This window comes from Pocillopora verrucosa, chromosome 5, assembly GCF_036669915.1.
Source record: "Pocillopora verrucosa isolate sample1 chromosome 5, ASM3666991v2, whole genome shotgun sequence".
Classification (NCBI taxonomy): Eukaryota; Metazoa; Cnidaria; class Anthozoa; order Scleractinia; family Pocilloporidae; genus Pocillopora; species Pocillopora verrucosa.
Genome location: NC_089316.1, coordinates 17,015,203 through 17,028,284, shown reverse-complemented (window position 1 = coordinate 17,028,284; position 13,082 = coordinate 17,015,203). Strand labels below are relative to the sequence as shown.

Below are 13,082 nucleotides of genomic sequence, written 5' to 3'. Positions count from 1 at the left end.
ATAAGTCAGACATGCATTCGGGATAGTTCGCACAAATAGGAGATAATTCAAATCTTTTCATCCTTTCGTTCGATATAATCAAGAAACGCACATTTTATTTCAAACATGAGGAGGTGTTTTTCATTCTTTGTGGAAGGTTTTTATAGTCCCCATCTACCTCATCACACAACTGAAATTTTAGGCATCACCTAAATGACTACATCAAACTACTTTACTCACCTTGGCTTTGGTTTTGGGGGGACATTTCGAGTTTGTCCTACGAGAACGTTAGCTAACGCTGTATGCGGGCCGTGGCAACAACAACAACAACAACAACAACAACAAAAAACATTGTGCATGAAAATAAATCAGCCTAAAGGAGTTCCAGTTAATTGTGCTCCGTTTTTCAAATTTCGGTGGAAATTATTGCATTTGGAAGTCGGCAGTCAAGGGATCTGCTGATGTTTTGATGATCACATCGTACGTTTGCGTGATTCTTAAGCCTCACATTATGTATACTATAACCAGACGGCCAATATTATTTCCGCATTTTGATGTTCTTTACACTGCTCTTGGTTCATAGCCTGAGTGAACGAATCATATCTTTTTGTGCATGATGTCACTGTTTTTGTATATACGTAGACAAATATTTACCCCAGTATTGGTGGATAGTGGTGGATAGCGGTGGATATTTACCTCACAGCTTTGCGGCTCGGTAAATATCCAGCACTAGCCACCTGTAGTTCGGTGAAAAGTAGTTACCTTCTATCATATATAGAGACCTAAATCTCTTACAAAAAAAGACATCCTACCTGTATTTCTCGAAAAAACAAACAAACAAACAACAACAAACTAGAAGTGAGCTGATCTCCTTATAATTTCTTAAAATGACATGAACAAATTTCTTGTGAGTTTGAGGTTGGCAGTATGAAAAACGAACAACCGTTTCCATTCGATAATACTCATAACTTGCTCGGCGACGCTAATAAAAATCCGGAACGACATTAATAACTAAACGATCTCTGAGATTTTTTCAGCCCTCGCTTAAAAACGACAACTGCCTGCGGCGCGACTTCAGACCAAATGTCTCAAATGTCTGAGTTCATAAGAACAGGGAAGATCGGAGACACTTCGTTCATCCATATAACTATACTGAAGAGATTACCTTACGATCGCTTGATCAAGTGCATTTCTGAGTTAAGTTGCCTTAGTAATAAGATCCAAATGAAGACAATCGTTCATCAAGAGTATTGACAGGCAGGAAATGATAACAAAATAAATAAAAAAAAAAAATTAGTGGAACGATTTCCTAGCGGAATCAAGATTTGTCAGCTGTCATTCAACATTTAGTTACATTTCTTATAAAGAGTTATTCTCATATTTATCTGGGTCAGTTTTCGTCCCTGGTCTGTGGTGATCACATCTGAGCACCGAAACATGTCCTCCTTCACAATGAGAGGCGTATTCCTCTTGGTTTACTGCTGTCTCATCATCGAAGACTCTGGAGGTACATAACTTTCTTAAGTTATTTTATTTGTTTGAATTTTTAGAGAACATCCTGAGCTGTCGAAATCCCCTTAAGAATGAATTGAAAACAAATTGAAATCACTCGCACGGAAATCGCCTCTTCAAAATATACCGTTTTCTTGGACTATGCTCATTTTTCTTTTTATTTCCCGTCGAGCAGCATAGTTTAGAATTTCACACTGGCAAAATCTTTCCTTGAAAACTTTAAATGCAAAAATAAATAAATGAATAAAAGAAAAAAAGCTGTACAAATATGTATATCACTGGGAATGAAAAATCTAAAAAAAAGCTCTATTTGTATTGTTCTAAATAAAAATGACCTCTTTTCCCCGGGGGTTGCCCTATTTCCTTATTTTTGTAATTGAGAGGGAGTCAGCTATCATTCAGTCAATTGTGAAAACATCGAAAAACATTTTTAACATAATAACGAAGACCAATATGGAATGCAATTTCAATCAGAAATTGATGCACAGATTTGTTAGGATGTTATTAAAATAAACCTTGCGCCTGTGCTTTTAATCCTGTTTTGCTATTATTACATACACAGACACAACATGGTCCGATAAATCCTATGAAATATGCAATTTCCTTGCAAGGACAACAGCGCGAGACGCTCATTTCCGCTCGCATGTGTCAGCGAAGCTCAAACAAAAATCCGACCGGTCTAGGCAAAGCATAGGGAAGTTTCTAGATCTCCGGCACTTAACTCAATTGAAGGGTAACCCGAAAGGAAATCATTGAAGCCCAAGATCTAGGTCTAAGATTTAAAGCCAGGAAAAGACACATCTACACCATAACAGATGCTCCAGATAATTTATGGAATTTTTAGAACAATCATGATCGATACTTACTTTATGTCTTCATCTATTTATTTACTTGTTTAATTTTTAATTCAATTTTTATTGGTTAGGAGTCGAAAGGGGCAAAATTAAAAAGGCATCAAGTCTGAGAAAATGGTTTTCATTGCCAATATGTGCCATTTAGTAGCAGATTTCCGGTTCTTTGCCTGTTCGGCTGTTCGTTACTATTAATCACGGCCACACTTCATCCATTGTTCTCGATTTTGCGTTTTGTTTGGGTGGAAGACGTGACGACAACCTATTTCAAGGCTTGCTTAGTACAAGGTGGTCAAGATTATGGGGGCAATACGACTATCGATTGGTTTGCATTCCCGGGCCATCAGGCTGGAGTTTATCATGGTGAAGCTGGCTTCGATCCATTTACTACGGAGAGGAAATGCAACCTGATTACATTTCCCCGGGTAAAGTACAACATTAGATATTAAAATTCTAAATTGAAATATTGAGGTAAAAGTATTGGTACGGAGAACATTTTACTTTGCGGCCGTACTCGATTGAAGTACTGCCGTTCAAGTTGTATTAGTTGTTGTAAGCTAGTAAATGAATTCAGAACAGTCTGCGGTATCTTGGTTCAACTTGACTATGAAACATAGAGCATACTAGTTACCGAGACGTCTGACGCTGTCCAACCAATGGAGCACAATCATTTCCCATAAAAGGGCGAACGTGGCGTTACTTCAGGCGAGATCTTTACTCTCGTGATACCTCTCTTCACTGTGGAATAATAATATATGAGCAATAGCCTCCACTTGGGGCGAAAATATGATCGGGTGTTCGTACGTGGGCATTACCTGTTCTGAGATGCGAACAATTTTCCAGGAGCAAAGGACATCACATTTCTAGTATATGCTGATATTTTCGTCTGTTTCATCCATCAATGCGAGTTAAGTTTCCTATTCATTTACCTGGCTTTTTTCTTCGTTTCTTCCCTGTATTGGCAACCTTTCAAATCAAAGCAACGAAGAGTTTGCTACTGCTTGTATCTTTCAGATTGAGCGCTTTCCGACTTCGTTTTACACACCACCAGTTGAACTCTCAACTGCTTGTGGTAATGAGCGTCAGAGAAGCGACGACAACAGCATGTGCTCGATGAGAAAATCGATTATTGTTTGGTTAGAGGTAAAGTTGCCTTTAGAGAATAATGTCAAGGTAATCTCTCTGAGCAAGAAGGTTCTTTTCTTAATTTTTTTGCGCCTGTTAACTATTTCTCTAGGAAATTTGTTTTCATTACTTTCATGCTCTATTTATCTCCATTGGATTCAAAATAATTCGTTAAATAAATGAAATTGTGACCTTTTCATATTTTGTTCCATTCAAGGAAGTTACCAACCATCACTTTCGAGTGTGCACCAAAGATGACTCAGGCTTTAACGGTCAGAGAAACAACATTACTGTAAACTACTTGGCTTTAGAAGGTAATTCTAAGGGAATTTCACAAATGCTACATTTTGAGATAAATAATTTACCATTGCCGATTGTGCAGTACATTAACATTGTGCTTATCAAAACTTTTGAACTGAACGTAATCTCGAGAATTTCTGACCTGCAGGTACTCGCCACGGACGCTGTTCTTGCTAAGCTAAAAAATTCTGCTTTTTTTTTCTTTTGTAGATAGTAACCCGTGCACAAATAGGAGCTGCGACTACTTCGTGCACTGTGTTCCCCTGTCATCGCATCAATTTACATGCGTTTGTAACAGCAGCTGCCCACCATACGAAGAACAAGTCTGTGCTTCTAATGGCCGGACTGTCAGGAATCTATGCATGCTGAAAAAAAACATATGTGAAACAAAAGCGAATTATACTGTCTATCATCCCAGGAGTTCCACAGGTATCTCAAATACATAAGCTTCAACCTTTCAAGGTTTGATTACTGTTTCATCCACAGTTTCCATCAAGCGTAAAGGCTTAAAGACAGGCAGACGAAAAGTAATATAGACAAAGATACAAACACGCAGACACACATACATTTACAAAGTAGCATTGATTGCACTGCAGGCATAATTTGGTAGATAAGAGAAATGCGAGAGCATCCACCCGTCAAGAATACCTTAAGTATTGATTTAAAGAAACAATACCCCCAACCATCTTAATTTTTAAAGGCGCTAGTTGTGTTCTATGTTTCATTGCAGGTTTTCCGTACCAGAAAGGAAGGCACCAGTTCCAAAATGTTCCTTTCTGGGCAGAAGATCAATGTGACATTATCAAATTTGAGCAATTTGTGTTTTACCCCCACAGCAAAATATACGTTCAACTCACCGTTAACCACTTTAATTATTCTAACACCACGTTTGTTCACGAAGCCACTATATCTTGGGTTGAGAACTTAAATACCACCCAGTTTACAGCCTGTGTTACTCGCGCTGGTAGGAATGACAATCCGTCGAACAGTATCGCTACAGTAGATTAGATTTCTTATCAAGGTGCCCCGCCTGGTGGAATAACGGGAGAAGAGAAGTTCTCCAGATGGTGGACTAAAACTACTTGTCAGAGAGTCACTCTTCCTGCGGTGAGTGTCCAGAACGGAGCTGAATAATTCCTGCAGATCTCAAATTCGTGCTTTAAAAGCGAGGGGTGAAAATGCTATCTGATTATAATATCATTCAAATATCTTATCTTGAGAATAAAACTTTATATTTCTTTCCAACTCTTAATAGGAAGAATATTCTGATCCACCAGCGGTTCTTGTAAGAGCTCAGCATTACAGGTCAGGATTAATGCACGATGCTGCAAGTGTTTGGCTTGAAGATGTTTCGACCAGCTTTTTCAGGATTTGCCTCATGGAGCTTCAAAACTTTGCTGGAGTTCACGATGATATCTCAGTGGTAAACTATATAAAAGCTATTTGAACGTTGTTTTTGTTTTACATCCACGTGGAAGCGGGGAAAGAATTGAGTATGTGAAAATTTAGAAACTCTCCTTGACGAATAGTAGTCAATATCACACGTTCGAAGGCGGTTTGCTCTTGTACCGGACGTTTTGACTGAGTTATTCATGCTAACATGTTTCATTTCATCACTGCCCTTTCGCATAAGAGGATGATTTTCACTTAACCAAACAAAACTCTGCCAAAACAACCAGCTAACTGCTCAAATTACGCCAAAAAAAGAGGACATTTCGTGTCCCGCATTAAGACATTTTTATGTTTCTAAAAGGTGCACATCAGGTTCATATTTGTACTAATCTTTCGCAGCATTGGCTAGTCTTTCAGCATTGCCCTAAGCCATTTTTAAGGAGCACGGCAGTATAACCTTCCCCAATGGCGGTTTACCATCGGCAGGTCACAACTTCGCTTTTTGTCAGGTAAAAATAAGACGCATATGAATGGTAAAGTATTTTCATAACTAATAAAGGTTTTGAGGTCAGCGTTATATACCGCGAGGATCTCCCGCAAGTAAGGTTAGTAGCAAACGGACTGAAAACTTTCAAGCCTAATGTGGCTGAATCTTCGGAAGAATTGAAGAGCCCAACAATTCCTGATCTTCAGAGCTTAAAAGGGCACTAACTCAACTTACATTGGCAAGGAATCATTGGCTTACTGAGCCGCCTTCACCCTCCTTCCCACTCATCATTTTTAACTCTAGTGACGCGGTTTGATAAATCATAGAGACTAACCTTTTTTTAAGGGGGGAGGGGGGGGGAAGGGAGGAGCTAAAACCATAACTACCAGGTAGGTGAAAAGAGGCTTTTGCCACCATGTTTATGTGTGCAGTTTTTGATAATTTTTTTGCAACAAATTTGTGGCTAAAATCCGTAAGCTGACGATAAAATCTAAAAAAATTGAATTTACTTCACACCTACTCGTTACGTTTTAAACGAATGTGTCCTGAAAGGACTTTTTGATCAACAGGAGGCAACCCTTATTAAAAACTACAGTAAACCACCGACTGTTTTGATTACAGCAACACACCCCACAAATGTAGGAGACACTGCCGCAGAATGCAATGGAATTGCTAACTGGATTGAGGTATTAAAATAACACTTGCTCGCAAGTGTGACCGCCGTTTAATTTGATTTTCCTACTCCAAGGGAACGGAGTGATCACTGCAATTCTCCCTGTGAAGATACACGAGGCAAAATGACACTTTTTTTCATTTCGAAGCTTTCAGTTGTGCTTCACTCAGAGATATCCTTGTAGAACCCCGTTTCTCATCGTGCATACCTATAGGTAAAAGAAAACAACGAAGAAAAAAGCTTTCCTTTGAAACCAGGGCTTTTTACTGAGTATAGTCTCTAACGTACGGGGTCTTCTTGTCTTACTAATCCTTTTTGCAAAACATATCATAAAAAAGAAAAGTTGAAATACTGAACCAAAACTACTTGAAGACGGAAAGTGGTAACGACGTAGGCAACAAATCTGAGAAGTGACAAGGTGAAGCAAATACGAAAGTAAAGAATGAAAGAGTCAAATTTTCATATGGCGCCAAATATAAGAGAGTGAAATATGTGAGTTACTGAAAGGGAGGTTTCTTATTAGATTAGGTTAAGAATGAACAAAATAATTTGGTTTTATCAAGTGACTTTTTCAATCCTTTTCAACCCAGTGTAGTTTCTCTTAACACGCGCCTTGCCTTTGCTGTACAACGTGAACATTTTTCGCGACGTTCAGAATCCTCTCAGCATCCATTTCTTAACGTGTCTTTTCTTTAATACAGTTCATTACCGAGTCAAGCATACGAGTTTGTGTTAAGGAACTGTTTGTTCAAGGCTTTGATCCACTGGTTGTATCATATGCTGTGTTGACAGGTAATTGAATTTATTAACATAGTTTAATTCTTGCATTTTGATGTACTTTTGGCTACTGCTGGTTTCGCCTCTATGGAAGTTTTCCCCCATAAAAGCAAGTTATCCGCGTCAAATAGAACAAGATTGACGCCGACTTGTCAGCATGATTTAGCGTTTCCCAGATATGACTTCTTTATTTACTCGCGAGGTTTTTGGTTAGTTAAACTAGTAAGTAATTTCATTTCTTCTAATGGAAAATTAATTGATTTACAGACATTCTCAGTAGTTTCTATTAAAGAACAAAACTACTGGATATCAATATCAATAGATATTGATAATAAAGTTAAAAAAAGGGTAAAAATTTATAATTTGCTGCTTACTCCCGTCGCATATCGAAGGTGATATCGGAGTGTCTTTGTTTCATCATCCGTGTCGTGATATTACCTATATTCCGGTTACCACATTACTAGTAGCTAAGCCACTGTATACGAAAATGGGCACCTAATAATAATTATTCACTGGTGGTGTGATTTAGTTTCCTTTGTTCTGTTCTGTGTGCTTTGTAATAAACTTGTGTGTTCTTACGGCTCCTGTTCTTGACCGAGAACCACAACAATGCGCATTAAGAATGTTTGCATCTCATTATAATATGTAGATTCGAGTCGCGGTAAGATTTCTTTAAGACATTTTATTTTACTTTATGATAAATATAATCATCATTTTTCAACAAACTTTCTCGTAACCTCTGTTTATGATTTTATGATTTTTTTGCTCAAAGACATTTGCCAAGATGACTGGATCTATAACAATGGGTATTGCTACCGGAAAGTCTCCTCTTTCGACTCTTGGAGTGATAGCCAAAGAATATACGCTTCGTTAGCAGCCAATCTCCCAAGTATCCACAGCCACGAGGAAAATGTGTTTGTGCAAAGTCTACATGGCAGTCGCCATTCCTGGTTGGGCCTTTCGGAAGTCAACGACGAAGGTTCATTCTTGTGGAGCGATCGAACTGCTCTAGATTTCCATCGCTGGGCTGACGGCCAACCGAATAATATTCACAACGAGGACTGTGTTCATGCTCTTGGCTTTCTCCATAAGTTCCAATGGAACGATGTAAATTGCTCAGCTTGTTATGGGTTTACATGCAAGAAAGGTGTGACTTTCTTTAATCCTTTCGTCTGTGCCGTGCTTACGTTCTATTAGTTTCAGTCCAGGTCTATAAAGCATTGCAACAAATAGTTCTTGGCTGCATTTGGCTCCGTATTAATGCAGCCAGATTGTAGGTTGTTTCTGCGCCTTTACGCTTTTGCGCTTCTGTTTCTTACTTTCCCTGATATCCCAGGTTTAGGAATTTCGAAAGTGGGAAGATTGATCACTAAAGAGAAGTCCAGCAGGTGGAATTTATTTCCACCAGCCTTGCATTGTCTAACCTTGCGTTTTTGTAGTTCTTGAAGTGCTCTGGTGTGTTTGGCACTGCAACAACTTTTCGATTAATCAATACCACATGGTAATATAGATGTGCTTCGTTCGCGTTCGATGTATTTTCTTCTTCTGTTGTTTTTAGAGTTTATTTGATTTCCGTTGTTTTTTTTTTTAGACTATAATGAGTGTAGGAACTTTCCAGATTATTGTCCAGTGCATGCGTATTGTGTCAACAATTATGGATCTTATTCCTGTGAATGCCCTGTTGGCTACCGCCTGAGTGGAGACGTCTGTGAAGGTTTGTTCGCCAGGTCATGCTTTGGACATCAATTAAATAAAAGATGGACAGTTTATATTTTTGGTGACGCGCTCTTTCTTGGTGAACAAATCACAGTTGACTTTAAAAAATAGAGGGTAAAAAGCAAAGGAATGAGGAAAAACAATGAAAACGGTATAACAGGTTTCATTAGGCGGTGTTCAATTATGACTTTTCTTGTAATGTCTTTCATCCCAAGAAGAAGCCGGATGGCAGACGTGTCGAGAAAACTCCTTAACAAATTCCAGTATTCAAAAGTTGTATGCAGCCATTTCTGGGGCCCAAATTAATAGCTCCATGGATTCCACATTTGCCTTATAGCTATTTTTAGATACTCATTTTTGCATTCATTTATCTATTCAATGATTTTACTTATAATATACTTTTCCTATAGACGAAGATGAATATTCGTCAGGCTCATACTCATGTCATGCGCAAGCTGGCTGTGTTAACGTGCCTGGTTCCTACGAATGTAGATGTTCAGCGGGATATAATGGAGATGGCTACCATTCATGTCAAGGTTTGAATATCACTTAGTCTACATACTCCGTGTATGATTCTGTCGCAAAGATTTTCTTTTTGGGAGTGACATGTAACGAATTATTATTATTCCTCTTTTTTGGAAAGACGTTGACGAGTATCTGTCAGGGTCATATTCATGTGATTTGCAATCCCACTGCGTCAATGTGATTGGTTCGTAACACTGTCAATGCTTGCCAGGTTATTCAGAGAACGAATTTCACATTTGTTCAGGTAGGTATACTTGACCAAATTAATTCAATCATTGAACCTAAATAATTGTTTTGAATTTCCTGTGAATTCTATGACGAATCAGTTAGCTCATAAATCCTTCCTGGTACCACATGAAGATATCATGGAATCATATTCTTTTAAGGAGCGTGCTATTTTTTAAACGCAAAACCCTCGAGGAGAGCCTGTACTAAAACTCTACTCGTTAAGATATAAACTGAAAATAAATTCTTTCCTCGTGAGAAACAAGATGGTTCACAAGCTACCATGCTGAACCGTAATATAAAATTCGAAACCATCTGAAGCTGCACTTATATCCTGTGGTCCTGTGCTAAATTTCATACAACGGAAAATGTGTGTTATTCTCTGACGAACTTTAAATATGAATATCTAACAGATGTCGACGAGTGTCAGTCTGGCTCTTATGTCTGGGTCTGTGTGTGAGTCTGTGTGTGAACGTTATAGGCTCCTGTGATTGCAGATGTTTACCCGGGTATGCAGGAGATGGTCGCCATGCTTGCTCAGGTATATGGTACCAGTGTGGATACAGATATATGTCCTTTTCTCTCTCTTTTGTCATCTCTTTCTCTTTTCGCCAAGATTCTCTAGAGGAAAATACTCATGTGTCATTTATGAAAATTTGTAATAGTAAAAAGAATCCCACAGTGCCATAAACAGGAAGGAAGCAAACAAAATTCCAAATGAAATAGGTTTGCAATCTTGCTTCTACCAATGTTTTTATTTAGTTATTGTTGCTAATGAGTGAGTGATGAGTGTCAGTCAGGAGCATACTCCTGCCATGTGTTAGCTGATTGTGTTAACGTGTATGGCTCCTATGACTGTAGATGTCGCAATGGATATGAAGGAGACGGTCAGTACACTTGCTCAGGTAATCACACCTAAATTTCACATAATTTTAGTTTTTCACGGTAGGATGGACTGCAAAATGAATAGTTTAATAATATCCATAGCCACATTTTTCGAACGTGACTGGTCATCAGGAGGCAGTGCACGTTTTCTGTACACGGTGATTCCCCGGCCTGTAAGCACGTCCAGGTATATAAAAAGTCTTTGTGATTTTGCATCTAGTCTTACTTTTTCAAGCTTTCCTTGATTGATAATGGAATCTCGTTTGTTATCCTACTTGTAATCAACAGATCAGGCTGTCGACTCACTTTTGACGTCCGATATCATAAATCATCCCGTATAACTGTAGTATCCCCATGGAAGAAAGTTTTGCGGTTCTAAGAGAGCGCTGAGGCACATTATTCGATCTAAACGGGCCGGGCCTAAGATTTGAACTACAATGAAACTGAGATTTTTCCTTCAGTTTAAGACAAGGTCTCTAGGCTAATTAATGGAAAACCATTTTTCAAATTCCGCTCAATAGTTTTTTAACTAGGGATTGTAATCACACTTCTACTGAAGATTCAGAGATTTGCCTTAGATTAATTATAATCATGGCAAAACGAGACGTGTCAGCTATTATTATCGACGTTCGTTAAAGTGCGTTTGCAACCATGCTCAGTAGTCTTAATCCCTTTTGCTTACATATACAAATGTAACAGATGTCAATGAGTGTCAGAACGGGTCTTTTTCCTGTCATGCGCAAGCTGAGTGCGTGAATACAGATGGTTCCTATGATTGTAGCTGCCTCCCTGGTTATACTGGAAACGGAATGCACGATTGCTTCGGTACCGGAAAAAAAAAAACAATAATAACAATTTTATTTTATTTTATACTCGAATAATGTCTTATTTGATTGGCATGTAAACTTTATATTCTTATTGGAATTTGTACCTATTACACGCAACACGAAGACATAAGCTTTTTTAGCTACACTCAAATTTGTATTTAAGTAAAGTTTATGTATGCATGTGTGCATGTCATTGTAACATTGAGATATGTGTTTTTTTCATGACTATTAAGAGACTTGTCACTTAGTTTGACCTTTGCTTCAGCTTTTTTAGCTACACTCAAATTTGTATTTAAATAAAGTTTATGTATGTATGTATGTATGTACATACGTACGTACATTGAGATATGTGGTTTTTTTCATGACTATTAGGAGACTAGTCACTCAGTTTGACCTTTGTTTATCCACAAAGCCGTATTTCCTCAACATCAATGAATGTCTCTGACGTGACTGAGATTCATTTCATATTAAAACAGATGTTGATGAGTGTCTGTCAGGCCCATTTACCTGCCATGCACAAGCGAACTGTGTCAATGATATCGGATCCTACCACTGCACGTGTCAAGCTGGCTATGTTGGTGACGGAAAACACTTCTGCACAGGTGTGTCAGGTTTTTAAGGTTCGAGTTCTGCTCTTTGCTCTTAGTTGGAATGCAGCATTTTGAGAACAACGTGGGTTATTTACAATCATAACAAAGTAATGCGTCAAGTACGATAACCACTAATCAAAATCCTTTCTAATACACTTCATTCAATTTTCAACCAAGCTGAACAAAACACAACTATTATCAGTGGCTTAGCAGATCCTTCTTCTGGCAACTATGATGTTTAATTGATCATTTAAAACTAGGTGACAAATATCAATCCTTGGCGCAATTCTTCAGGTTGGAAATCTGTAGTAATTAACATGAGTAAAGAGGAAGCCGTGAATAAAGCAGCTCGTTGTAGTAAATGTCTGTTTGATATAGACTGGGCTATTTTGAATATCCAGACTTCCTATATTTCAGTTTTTAAGTTTTCTTTTCGTGAATTCTTTGAAGCAGATCAATCTATGTCTCCTAATATCAACAGAAATAGGAATAATCATCTTAGAAAAAGCAATCTTTCTTTGCACCGAACTTACCGAATATTAAATTAGCGGCGGTACTTGTGCGTTAAGTTCGTATCTTCCTTCAATATCATTATTATTAATATCATAACCATTTATTTGTTAATTTGTTATTCTCTTTTCATCATGTTTTCTTAAGAAATCCGTGTCTCTGTAGATAATCATGATAATTATTAGAACTGAACAACTGAATACATTTCAATCTTACTCAGAGGGCCAAGTGACACGTTGATGGATAAAGCATAATACTGACCAATTAAAATCTTAATTTGACTTAAGCTGTCATTATTTGTTGTTAGCAAATGTAGACGTGGATGAATGTCAAACGGGTTCTTACTCTTGCCACGAGTTTGCTCAATGTGTAAATGTGATTGGCTCATATGACTGTATTTGCCAACCTGGATATACAGGAGACGGTGAACAGTCCTGCGCGGTTAGGTTTGCTGGTTATGAAAAATAGTGGTATTGATCTTTATGGCAATAAATATTTATAACTTGATTGAATGATTAATAATGGAAATTGAACTGAGTGGAGTGTAATTTGGTATAATACGTGTGATTTGAAATTACGAGTATGAATTCGGACCAAAATTGCACGACACGAAGTTTAGTATCATTTTATTACATCCACTTTGAAATCGCTAAATTCAGTCGGACAAATAGTCTGTTTTTGTAGTCTTTACGAATGCTTTGATGTTCC

The 13,082-nt window shown here is 37.9% G+C and overlaps 1 long non-coding RNA gene and 1 pseudogene across 1 annotated transcript; both read left to right on the top strand.

Moving 5' to 3' along the window:
- The first annotated feature begins 2,642 nt into the window (after nt 1–2,642).
- LOC131787595 (uncharacterized) overlaps nt 2,643–13,082 on the top strand; it is a 43,910-nt pseudogene continuing 33,470 nt past the window's right edge.
- Nucleotides 11,190–12,813, top strand: LOC136281052 (uncharacterized). The gene is made up of 3 exons (XR_010717553.1): nt 11,190–11,272; nt 11,751–11,876; nt 12,682–12,813. It is a non-coding gene; the product is annotated as an uncharacterized lncRNA (long non-coding RNA).